General features: G+C 48.8%; 1 protein-coding gene across 13 annotated transcripts in view; it reads right to left on the bottom strand.

Annotated features, from left to right (window-relative positions):
* LOC116842723 (mRNA decay activator protein ZFP36L3-like) overlaps nt 1-12,883 on the bottom strand; it is a 442,334-nt gene that overhangs the window by 90,843 nt on the left and 338,608 nt on the right. The window lies entirely within an intron of this gene.

Here is a 12,883-nt window from a genome sequence, read left to right as displayed (position 1 = left end):
TCTCTCTCTCTCTCTCTCGCTCTCTCTCTCTATCTGTCTGTCTGTCTAGTATGGCTACCCTGACCGTGTAGCACGCGATTGAAACTTGGACGAGAAAGACCGCGGCTTGCTAAGCCGCGGAGAATCTCCGAGAAAAATGAAGTCAAACTCGAAATGTAATCAGTCCAACTCCGGCCAAGTAGATTCGAGACACGTAACTCGATCTCGGGAAGAAGGAAGGAAGGAAGGAAATGCACTTTGCGTATCGCGCGCTGTTACACATAACGGCTAATGCCTGCTAATGAGATTTCTTCTGGAAGTGAGCACGGGTCTCGCTAATCCCTGCGAACGTGCGAATAGATGACCTCGTTCCCGCGACGCAACGCGAATGCATACCGAGAACACAAGCACGCGTACACACGTCAATTCACGCTAACTCGCGGCGCCGCAAGATACTCGAAATTGACTTTGTTACAGGCGAACAACAATCGGCATCTGTTCGCCTTTGAAGTGCGCAAACCGCTGGAATATACAATCGGCAGGTCTGCGGTGTTGGCGATGTAAGCGGAGGTCCGCATTAATCACTCGCACCGTGTTGATGCACTCTCGCCATTGTCAAAAACGTAACCGCGAGGGCCTCTTCCGAGCGAGAAGCCGGTAATCCCCGCTGGCGCGTGAAGGCAACGAGAGGCTCTCGATCTCGCAATCGAGATAAGTCAACGTCCGCCTTGCGGCTAACATGCGCGCGCTCGTGAACACGAGTGGAGAACTCTACTCCGCCCGGGTTCCCGGACAAATTACGTCATTTAATCGCGTTTAGCCGGAGAAAACTTTGACGGTACAACAAGGCCGGCCTTTCCCTCGTCATTATGATCCCCGTGTGTCGTACACAGAGACGCATGGAGAAAGAGAGAGAGAGAGAGAGAGAGAGAGAGAGAGAGAGACCCGCCCATTGGACACAGCCTCGATGGACTATCGTCGAGAGTATCGTTGACCTTCCATCGAATGTTTGCCGAACTCTGCACGAGCCCCGCAGGGCATAACGAGAACCCTGTTTGTTCTGCGGTAAGATACGCGACCTGAAGCGTTCTTAATGTCCAAGGGGAAAGATTTTCGCAAGACCATCCCTCCTTATATGAGCTTCCTCGCGAATCTCTGCCCGATGGAGGGTAAATTATGCCGCGCGATGCAGGCCGGTCTGCTAAATTAAAGCAAAACTACACGTCTGCCGGCGAGAAGTTAACAATGCGAGATGGCTGGCGCGGGTTCACCGTTCTGTATTCGGAGATATGCAGTCTTACACGCGAGATTACACTAAGACGCGTAAATTAACCATGAAATGTGGCACGTAATAACATAATTCTGATAATGACAGTTCTTGGAAATACTAATTCGAGAAAGCGCAACGCGGTAAATGGAGTTTGCAAAAAATTATTAAGAGAAGTAATCAAACTTTGTGGAGACGCGTCGAGACGATGTCACGAAGACAAGCTAAATTCCGGATAGACTTTCGGACTTGAAAAAAAAGAAGGGGGAAAAAGACGGGAGGGTGCAGAGAGGGAAAAAAATGACGTCGCAACGCGGTGGTTTCCCTGTTTTCTGGGGAAGACACGCCGGGTTTGAACGAAAGGGGGAAAGGAGACGGATAGGGAGAACGGAGAGGTGTCGCGCAGGCGGGGGTGTGATTTAACGAGATGTTTTCGTGAATTGTGCTCGCGCGGTGGTAACTAATAATTCGATTTTACGAGCGGCCGCGCGCCACGAGAGTCGGCGACGCAACCCTTTCCCCTCGCACTCCAAACCGAAGCGTCGAGCAGCCGGGAGGAATCGCGGCGCCGCTCGGACTGAAACCCCATCCTCCGCTCCGCCCTTCCACCGGTCCGTCCGTCTGTCCATCCGTCTGTCCATGCGTCCGTTCGTCTGACTGTGGCCGGTCAGTCGATCAGCTGGCCGCGAGACCGTCGGGATTCCAGGATGTCTGGACTACGTCCAACCGGGTTACCGCATCTCGCCCTCTCCCAATTCCTCCAGCCACCCCCTTCGCGCCCATCGACGTTCCATTTCGAGACCTCCGCATCGACAGAGCCCTCCCCGCTGTACCACCGTCCTTCGCCGTTGTGTCGCTCTCTTTATCTCACTCCCTTTACGCAGGAAACGAGCGTCGTCGTAAACCCGCCGGCCCGCCACGGTTGAAAAGTCGGTCGTCCTCGTGGAGACCAGCCTGGTCTTGTCGGAAGGAATGGATTTGGGGCAGCCGGTCATTCGCAGATTGATCCGTCCGTATTTCCACGGGGCGCAATTATTTCGCGTAAAACGCTCGTGCACACGGCATGCGCGTCCCAATTATTACGACTACGCAGCCAGCACGTCGCGACGCGACGAAAATGTTGGTTGATAGATGACACCGACGGCGACGCACGTCGCGATAATTGCGTTACTTCGCGCGGATTTTGCAACACGCTGACACGGTATATCGCGGAGATACGAGCATGATGGAGCATCGAGACACCGGCTTTAAAGACCGAGATTATACGTGCTGTCCGGCAATTTCGCCTTGACACGCGATTTCGCCACTTGCGTAAATTACGACTGGGCTGGAGCACGCCCTGTTTTCTAAATCATGTCGCTGGTAACAACACAACGCGCACGGTGACTCGTCTACCCGCCTCCATGAAAGCATACGTATGCTCTGTCTCGCGATGCAATAGCAAATGAATTGAAAGTTGAGTTCTCAATCGGTAACTCACACGTGAGCATCGGTGAGAGATCGTTTTTTCCCCCTTTTTATCGTGCCTGATCGTTTTATCAAGACGAATGCAGCGACTGCACATTAATGTAAAATCGTGAGCCGACGCGAGTCGATTCGAAAGGTCGGCTGTCGTAATCACGTTAATAAATTTGGTCCACGGAAGATATAGCGGTCGGTAGTATCCGGAGAGTTTCCACGCTGCGCCGTGGCTGCGGATACGTAAAATTTTGATGCCGGAAGCGAATGTCAAGCGAAGTCTCAAAGTGGATGAACAGTATGTGGAGACTCATGTCGTATAGCTGAGAACTCTTGAAGATTGCATGTACGCAATATCGCGTCCAAGAGTCTTCGCGAATTTAGCGCAAAAGATCGTAAAACGTGTCCGGAAAGTGGTCGTAAATTTATATGACTAAGCGACTACTCGTTGAATCGTTAATCTGCCGCAGTAATCACAAGTATGTACACGTTACGTAACTCGAACTTATTTTTTTATAAAGATTCCCCGTAATATCACATTACGGTATCTCTCGCGGAAAAACTGCCATACCAAGCTGTCAAGAAAGCAGTTCTTTTCGTTAATTAAATCCTTGTATGTCGCACATCCCAAATAAAAATTTTTAACAGGATATTGAAATAATGAAATGTTAAAAAATTCTGAAAAGCCTTCCTACTAAACTCAATGTAAAAAATGTGACACTAAACAACTATTTGTAAGCGATAAGCTGAGACAATAATCCATTTAGTATTATATTTCGAGATTCTCTATTGATCTTTCAAATCCGACTGAGTTTGTCAGATTAATGTGGAACAAACATTTTGAAATTTGTCAGATCAATGTGTAACCGAAATTTCAAATCGGCAGGGAAGCACATTACTCGATTTCCATGCACTGAACCAAAGTAGTTATTCTTTGTAAACAATCCGTATTGTTGACGCCACAAATTTCTCGAACTAATTGCCGCGGAAGAGCGTAACGACGTTATTAACCGGCGAAACGAAAACAATCGAAATGCCGAAATGCCCCGAAAAAGACTCTCTTCACAGCTCGGCGACCCTGCGGCAGCAATTCTAGTCACGCTCGTCAATTGTTATCGTCCGAACAGTCGCGACAACAGACAACAGATTTTTCATCCGCGTCTCTCGCGGCTCGTTTTATTCGGGAGGTAAAAAAAAAGAAGAGAACAAAATATACGGAACTGAAATCGTCGAATCGTAGCCTCCAACTTTATCTACACAAAACGTCCCGCCATTAGAGTATCAAACGTTACCGTAGTCGTAGTTCTTCTCCAAAATCCCAGGTCGCCCTTCCTCTCTCAGCGAGAATTGCGAACGTTGCTCGTTTGAAAATCTCACACGCGAATCCTGATTCAAACATTCGATGTCTAAAAGAGAAAAAGAGATCGCGTCGGACGATTTTCCCGTGACCGACCCGTCAGGATCCGCGCTAAATTCGTCAGAGAATCCGCCGTTAAAATTTGACGCGACGAAAGTGGAAGAACCTGTACATACCACTGTCCTTTATTCATCTGACTACGTCGTTTCGTCTCGAGTCTAGGGAAATAAGACGGGAACTGGGAGAACTGAAGGAAGTAGCGAAGCGAGAGAGGAAGGAGAGAAAGGAAACGGCTGGAGAGCAAAAGAGAGGAAAGGCGGGCCTGAAGTCAAGCAGTCGTTTCCGCGGACGGCGGCAGAGAGGGGTGGGCGCACGGAGTAAAACTCCTTGGTAGAATTCCAGAATAAACAAAAATGGAGCCCATCCCGTGCTTTATATCCCGACTGGCTGACGTGGAAAAGAATCCCGAAACGCGAGCAAGCTCGTAAATCAAATGTGTCTGCACTGCGTATACGAGAGTCGAATCCGCGAACCTGCCGGCCCTTTAATCCCGCATCCATTATTGGTATGTCACGGATAAGAGGGTGCTGCCTTCAAGAACGCGCCCGAGCCAACCTCCGACCATCGCCGTCGTAATGGGGCGACCGAGGGTAGGGCGGGCGACAGAGAGGAAGGGGAGAGAGCCGCTTCCTCGCGACCACGCATTATTTCCCCGCCGTGGCATTCGATGTAGATGGCCCCGGGCATTCCAAACGTTTGATTGAAAATTTCTTGAGACTCGGGAATGGCGCGCGCAATGCGGTCGGTCGGTGGCAGCCGCGTCGCGATGAGAGCCTCACCGGCGTCTCGGCGGGAGAAGAAAGAGGGTGGGAAATCCATTTATTTAACATGTAGAAGACTGTTTGATCCCTCGGGACCGCCGTCCGTGGTGGCCGTCACGCGGCTCTTTCGTAATCTACGTCGAATGATTCCGTCCTCGGAAGCGAACCGCGACGTGCGAAATCCCGCAAGAAAGATACCCGCCCCGGAGAGGACGCTCGGCGACGTTCCGCAAAAAAATAATGCCCGCCGATTTTTTAACCGCGATGAGGAACAGCGCAACGCGCTATCGTCGCATTACCGAATCGTCGCGTTACCGATTCTTTCGTCGATTCGTTCATTCGACCTGATTCCCGAAGAACGCTCGCAAAACAATGTCCGTATCAGAAATGATGGAAACGAAATTTGGTATTAATGCGTTAAAAATTGCAGGAAAACTTCTCTACCTAAACAAAAAAATATTTCGAAATTACCAATGTTTCCATAATCTACCACTTTCTACGAATAAATAATACGAATGATATTTCTATCAAATTTTTATGTAACGTAACGATTCGATCGAAAATCGAACATATCGCGGATTCAAGGAACATATCGCGCGATCAACCGCTGTGCGTATATGTGTATATGTATGAAATGAAACATATTGCTCGACGGTATAGAGTAGCATAATGCCTTAGAAATCGTAGAAAAGCAAGATCATAAACTACGATAAAGAAGAATACAAGGAGCAATCGATCGATAAGTCGATTCTTACGCATAAATGGACCACATTATATACATTTTTTTCTCTCTCTCTCTCTCTCCCTCCCACTCTGCCTACTGCACCCTCTTCGCCATTTCCCCATCTGCAAAGCTCGTTTCGATGGCAGAGTGAAAACGGCGTACCGATCTTCGCGTCGAAGTTGCGCCAAGTTATACGAAAAGTTGAGGCGGAAAGTGGTGTGTGGTGGAAACTACGGGAATTACTGGCAATTACAGGAATGATTTATTAACTTTGGAAACTGGCTATCTCGAGCCGCGGCGTTGGATATCCCTTCGCGGTTCTCAGTGGCGCCACGTCGAAATATTGTAATGAACGCTGCAATAACTGGCTCTCGCGTAGTAGAGAATCGCCGCTTTATATCTTCCGCGCACAATTATAGGAAATTAAAAAATTTCGCCGTGCTCCAACAATCAACGATGGCGGCAATTATTTCTTCGATCCAATATTTGATCTCGCCACTGTTAATAGACGAAACGAAGAAAAGGATCAATTCGCGAATGAAAGAGATTGCGTGTTGCTCACGTGAGCGTGTTTGCCGTACTTTAATCAACCACGACAGTCGAAATCTTCTAAATGGGCAATAAAAGAGCAGCATAGGCGCGCGCGGGAACGCGTGCCAAAAGGATTGGTTTTCGTTTCGTGTCGTTACGTCGACTAATTCGCGAGTTATAGTCTTTTAAACTCGTAGCGTCTACGTCAGGTTTTTCGACTAGGCGTTGGCGTTAGCGCCAGACCGACGGTGTCACCTGTTGTTGCGCCGCGATGCTATGTTTTTTTTCACGCTACACTTGTCCAAAAGTCAGATGGAAGACCGCGTGGCCGTAGCGAGCACGTGGCAAGTGCCTATCTGAGTCGCGGAGTAGGGAGAACGAGCTGCGGTCGTTGCTCGCCATCACGCACAGCGTGCAAGGTGGCTTCCTAGAAACTCCGGAAACAATAGCTACGTCACTAGCGTTTCCATCACGTGTCGCGTCACGACCTACCCTACAGCGTGCGAAAAAACCGATCGAGAACACGGATCAATACAAACGTCAATAATTCCACTTGTAGACGTCATAGCGACTTGAAACATAAGTCGTTGGGAAAGAAAAATTATTGTGCTTCCGATGCGATCGTCTTCTTGAGGAATAAGGATCAAATAGCATAGTTATCCAAGAACAAAAAATATCAGTCTTTGAAGTTGATATTAATTCATGTTAAAGACAAATGGAAAAGTTTGATTTGACTCATAGAAAAGGCTTATTCAGTTCAATAATTCGAAGATAAAACGCACCGGGATTGTGCAAAACTATCGCAAAAGGTCACTTTTTTATTAAATTCAGAATAATCATTCTTTTCTTAGAGGCGTAAATCATGTGGAAAATTAATTTCTTATTTATTAAAATATCTCATCTCTGTATACTTTGTATTTTCTCGACTCGGTACTGTGCTATTTTTGCTGTTGCAAACTGCTACTGACGCTGGTAAAATCGTGGTATGATATACTCGTCGAAAAACGAGTGCGTATCGTGTTTCAATGACACGGTTACACTTACGCGCAGACACTTTTCCATCAAGGCGATGCGAACGCGGCGGTGAGAGAAAAAATTGTCACTAAATTAGAGCGGATTTAGCTGGACGTAACGCGGTTAATCATCATGGTATGTACCTTCCATTATTGGCGCCGGGGCAATAATAGTGGCGATGATCGCAAAGCAATCGATCTCCGTGCCGGCGTTAATGGAAAATGAAATTGTGGCCGGAATATTATCCCGAGAATTTGGATTATCCTAGCGCTTAATAGAAACTCTATTAACGGCCGGCATATTGTTTCTGCCGACGGACCGTGCCGAAGATCGCCTAATCCGCAGTTAATGTCACATTAACGACCATATACGTGCGCACGCGATGAGATCAGTACAAAGTGCTAGGCACTACGAATCGCTCGTCACTTTAGACACTCTGTGACACTCACACCGCATTATCGCGACGTGTAATCGAAAATTATCACGATCATCGTACTGACGCGGTAAATTGACTATTTCGGCACTAACCCTGCGGGAGCCGCCACTTTGAACATGAATCTCGTTACGACCTCGTAATTGACTCAACACACAAGTAAGAAAATGCAAAGTATTCCACGTTCGCTACGAAATTTCTCGTGGAGAGAGCGTATCCTCTTTCAATCTTCGATTGATCGCGTCGTCGAAATTCACGTCGCGTTAATCGAGCAATTTTAACGATGGCGGGAGAAGCGACTTAATCGTCCGGCAAAACAACGGCGCGGCGAGTCGGCCAAAGTTTCGAGGGGCGAAACACTATCTTAATCGACGAATGTTAATCGCGACCGATTCGCGGGTCGAAGACCGGGGCGAAATCAAAAGTTTACGTCGAGATACGAACTTGCAATTCGCGCAAATCGTTCGGCGGCGGCGAAAGGGGTTGGGAAAAAGTGTTACGGTGTGATGGATGCCGTTGGAAAGTTAGGCGAGTTTCAGATCCGTTTACAAAATTCGTCGACTGACGAAATTACCGGCTGTTCCGGCGGTAGCCTCGCGATACCCCTCGACGATCGAGGGGTGGTGGCGGCCCCCTCTCCCTGCCCAACCCCTTTTCGGAAAGCAATTCCTCCGCCCGAAAGTTCCCTTCTCTCAGTACCGATGCAGGTGGTACCGTACCAGTCGCGTGTTACTTCTGGCGTCATGTTCGATATCCGGTATGCCGCATACTACACGGCCCACGGCGTCTCGATACTTTTATTTCCATGTTCGTAAATCTGCGCGAGCTGGCTTTTATTACGATCCGCTATCGCTCAGCATTCGAGGAAACTGGTATATTTCTAATCCGGAACTCGCGATTGCGAACAATTTGAATCTTCGAGGCACAACATATAGTACACACACACACACACACACACACACACACACACACACACACACACACACACACAAACTGTGCACACGTCGATAAAGAGAGATGGTCCGCAAAGAGTTACCGCGTTGCTCATACAACGGCATAACAGTACGATCTTCAATATTTCCCTTTGCAAATCTGCGAGAGACGGAATAGCCGAATTATACTTTAAATAGTTTTGCATCTCGAGACCGGCGAAATTTGACTTACACCGCTGTTCCGCGCAACGGTTTATTCAGAAGTAAGAAAGTACATTCGGCGGGCTTTAGGGCAATAACACGCTACGCCACACGAAGCGGCTAGAAAGGGTCATAAATCATAAATCGGATTTAATATTCCGCTGCGCGCGGAACGGCGAAGAGAACATATTCCTTGGAGTGCGCGCACGCTCGTTGTATGCGCGCCGACGAAGCGAGACTTTTTGAGACCTTAATCGTAAATGCATATAAATATAACCGAAGAGTCTCATAAGACTTTCCTTCCTTGGGGGCTTAGCGTGTTATTGCCTCAAGCCTTTCATTTATGTTTCGAAGCTCGACTTCCTAAAGCTCGGGGTCAGAGAACAATGGGTCTTTGTCAAAGCCCGCGAGTTCGGAGAGATCTCGGCGAGCCAGTCAGTTTGCGCCAACCACAAACGGAGAATACCGCGGCAGCACGATAGTCTCTCGAGTGTTCGGAGTGATATTTTAAAACGTACGTACTCGCTTCGCGCTAATAAAGATCATTTTCTCACCGTTGTCAGATCGCATTAGCCTACGCCCCTTCCTTTTTACTTCCAACGAAAGAAACGGACAAACAGCTCGCTCATTTCCGCACGATATATCTTCGAGACTCGCTTCACGATCAAGAGCTCGCTTCACGATCCACTCCCGAGCTCGGATTCGGTCAAGTCTCCCCTGAATTGCAAAAGGCGAGCGTTCTCGGCTGCGAAGACATTAAAGGATAATGTCGTAACTTTCGCGTTTACGCGCCACAGCACCGCCGTTTCCTCGCTGCGTTCCCGATTACGAAGCAACGAGATCGTACGTTTTTCGAAATGGGATAATTTCGGAGCCCTCTTTCTCTTTCTCTCTCTCTCTCTCTCTCTCAAGCGAGCGAGCGAACGAGCGGGCGGGCCAACGACGGGACGCGCGTAGAGCGACAAGGGAGCGAAAACGAAGGGGGTAGAGGCCAACAGTCCTATCTGCAATTGCAATCGATAGTAAACCCGCCCGGAACGTCTACGGCGTCGACTACGATATTTAAATGTCAGGCACATAACACGCGTTCGCCACCTCTATAAGAGAGGTACCCTAACATTTATACCTCGCCCTCACCCTTATACCTCGGATCTCTGCGCGAAGGGACCCTCCTTCGCCTGCACCCTCGCGCTCTCTTCTTTCTCTCCCCGCTCACGTCTCTTCAGCAGGCGTCTTGCACACGTGCGCACCGTCCCCCGTGTGCACCGACACACACACGAGCGTGCACGACGAGATAGAAGCGAGAAAAAGGGCGGAAGGGGATGGGGTGCGAAAAGGAGCAAGAAAGAAGAGAAAGAGAGAGAAGCGCAACGTTATTAAACTCAAGGGCTTTTGACTTTCTGGCCAACGAGTAAACACACGGGCTCTATCTCGAGCCGCTACAATCCGATGTGGGTGTCGTTGGCGTTGGGTGGGCCATTTTGTATTCCGCGCGACCCGCGAATATTCCCGGTCATGGGCAGCAATGGGCCAGACCCAATTTTCCCGAGTTCGGGTGTCCCTTTTGTGCCGGCGCGCGCTCGCTCACGCGAGAAAGCTGTCGCCTGTAAGATCTCTCTCACTCCTTCTGTTCGACGACGAACGTTATTAATCCGAGAATGGCTACTTTCGCGGGTCCAATGGTTCCATCTCTCGAATCTCGCGCGCCGCCTGGGGCACAATAACGCCAATAGCCGTGCTACCAGAGACGAAAACTTTCGGATTCGCGTGCTACGCCCGGCATACGTGCGCGCATGTATGCATGTGTGCTCGCCGTTACGTAATCCTTGCGAACGAGCGGAACGATTAAACCGCGACCGCGCGAGGCAAACAAACGAATGTACATTTATACATTTGCACACATCTTTATAGTGTTTGCCGTGCTATCGCGGCGAAGTGGCATTAGCGTCGTCGTATTGTGAGCCGTTTAAAAGATCGCAGCCATTGTGCCGAGTGAACAAGGTTGCGATATGTTGCGAGCAAAATTCACGCGATAAATCAAGGCGCTAAGCTGATCGCATTAACGGCCGCCGCGTTCTCCGCCGATTGTAAGACGGAATTATGAAACGGAAGGGACACAGAAATTGCGAACACGGTTCTCGATTTACCGGGAAAAAACACCAGCAATTCGAGCGATAGCCCGCACTCAACTTATAGCCACACACTGCGCGTTTCCTTTCATATTTATAACAATACCGCCCGCTCGTTCCCCCGACGCTAATGTCCCGGCTAAAGTGGTGGTCGGGACGTTAGTTTCAAGCTTGCACGACGGAAAGTTTTCAAGCTGGCAACTGTGGAAAGAATAACGCGAGTATCTCGGAAATTCGATCAAGTGAATAGCGCGCATAGAGCACGAAAGTTTCGGCTTCTCTCGCTAATAGAAGAGGTAAACAGCCTTCTTCCCTTCCCTCCCCCTCACCTGGCACATTAGGTATTCGTTGAAAGAGACGTAGAGAGAGAGAGAGAGAGAGAGAGAGAGAGAGAGAGAGAGAGAGAAAGAGAGAGAGAGAAAGAGCAAAAGACGTTCTCTGCGAAAGGGCGCCGCGCAATTTTCGTCGAGTGCCCGTTGTCCCCCTTTCGCGTCACGACGTGCGAAACCTTAACGTTAAGATCTTTTTAGAGGCGCTAACGTTATTAATCCGGGAATGGTACGGTTATACCCGGGCACACCCTCGCGACTCCATGGAATGTCGGAGGGTGGCCGGGTCTCTCGCGGCAGCGGAGAGAAATAAATGACGTCACGCTTCGGGAAAAGTACTTCCCTGCGGTCTGCTATCCGACGACCAAGTTCGAGACAAAGAAGAAGAAGAAGCCGCCGTTCGTGCCAAATGCCGTTGTTGCCGGCTGAACACCCGTCGAAGCTCGTAAGTCCGGCTATAATTGGATCGCGTATTTGCGATAAAACGTTAAACGGCATTTTTGGATGAAAAAAAAGAAGGAAACTTGAATCGCGCGCGGCCGAGATCGAAAATCGGTGATCGTCTGGAAGTACGATTAAACGACGACAATTTCCGGAAAATTGAAAGCAATATTATGAATGTTCTCTCCCCCGGAAAATACCTCATAAATTTCATATTTCTCATAAATGAAATTGAAGAATGAAGTAAAAACTGGAAAGAAAATAGAACAAATATTTCAAAAGGCGCTCGTGAATTCACGTTCTTAATTTTGCGAGCGAATCTTAAGACGTTCACACGAGTCGTCAATACTCCCGATACATATATCCAGTCTTTGTTTCACAGCCGGATACAAACATTCGTGCCGGCCCGTACCTCGTTTCAATGAAGCACGATCGTAATAAAGATCGTCATAATTGAAAACGTCCGTTCTTTATTGAGCGGACGCACACACGTCGGCGCGACCCGAAAGTGAGCCAATGTCCTCGCGACAAAGCGAGGTCAGATAGGCAGAAGTTTATGACTAATTCGGTGTAATTTATGACGAGTGTAGCAGATAATATTGAATAGACCGTGGTCACGCGCGTTCGCTTCCAACAGCGAGCGGTTTCCGTCATTAAGAAGTCGCACGAAAAGAGGAACGCGTTTCCCTGAGCGCGACATATTTACCATAAGCCTTTTAGGCACAACAAAGCAGAAGTCACGTATATGGGGAAGTTGTAATAACAATATGACATTCCCATCACGAATAAATGAAAATTTGTCGAGCCTTGTCCTTACATGTCCCTCCGATCATGTAATTCTATCGCGAGATGCACCTCTGAGAAATTCAGCTATCTCTATTTTTCTAACTCGCTACAGCCTCCCTACGGCAAAAAAGAGAAGGGCAGAGAGAATTGGTGTCTACGACTCGATAGTTTCAGCTCGACGAGTAAGTTCCGCTATGCGAGCTCATTGCTCCGCATACCCGCGGCGCTCGAGAGCGCGACACGGACCGGGCGAAGTCTTTTTTACCAGCGCGAACGAAGTGATTTATAGTTGGCTAGTTTTTCCCTATTTCCTACAAAATGACAAGGGAGCTAATTAACTCCGCTATTGTTGGCCCCGATCCCTTTGCTCCTCCGCCCCGCTGCCGTCGCCGCCATCCGTTCGCGGGAGTCGCAAAACTATTATTACTCACGCCATGTTACCTCGCGGTAATTAACGAACATGGCTGGAATATCTGACGGC

Source organism: Odontomachus brunneus, unplaced genomic scaffold, assembly GCF_010583005.1.
Source record: "Odontomachus brunneus isolate Ranch 3 - 2012 unplaced genomic scaffold, Obru_v1 Obru_scaffold_027, whole genome shotgun sequence".
Lineage (NCBI taxonomy): Eukaryota > Metazoa > Arthropoda > Insecta > Hymenoptera > Formicidae > Odontomachus > Odontomachus brunneus.
The sequence above is the reverse complement of the archived record's forward strand: the minus strand, read 5'-3'. Positions and strand labels throughout refer to the sequence as shown.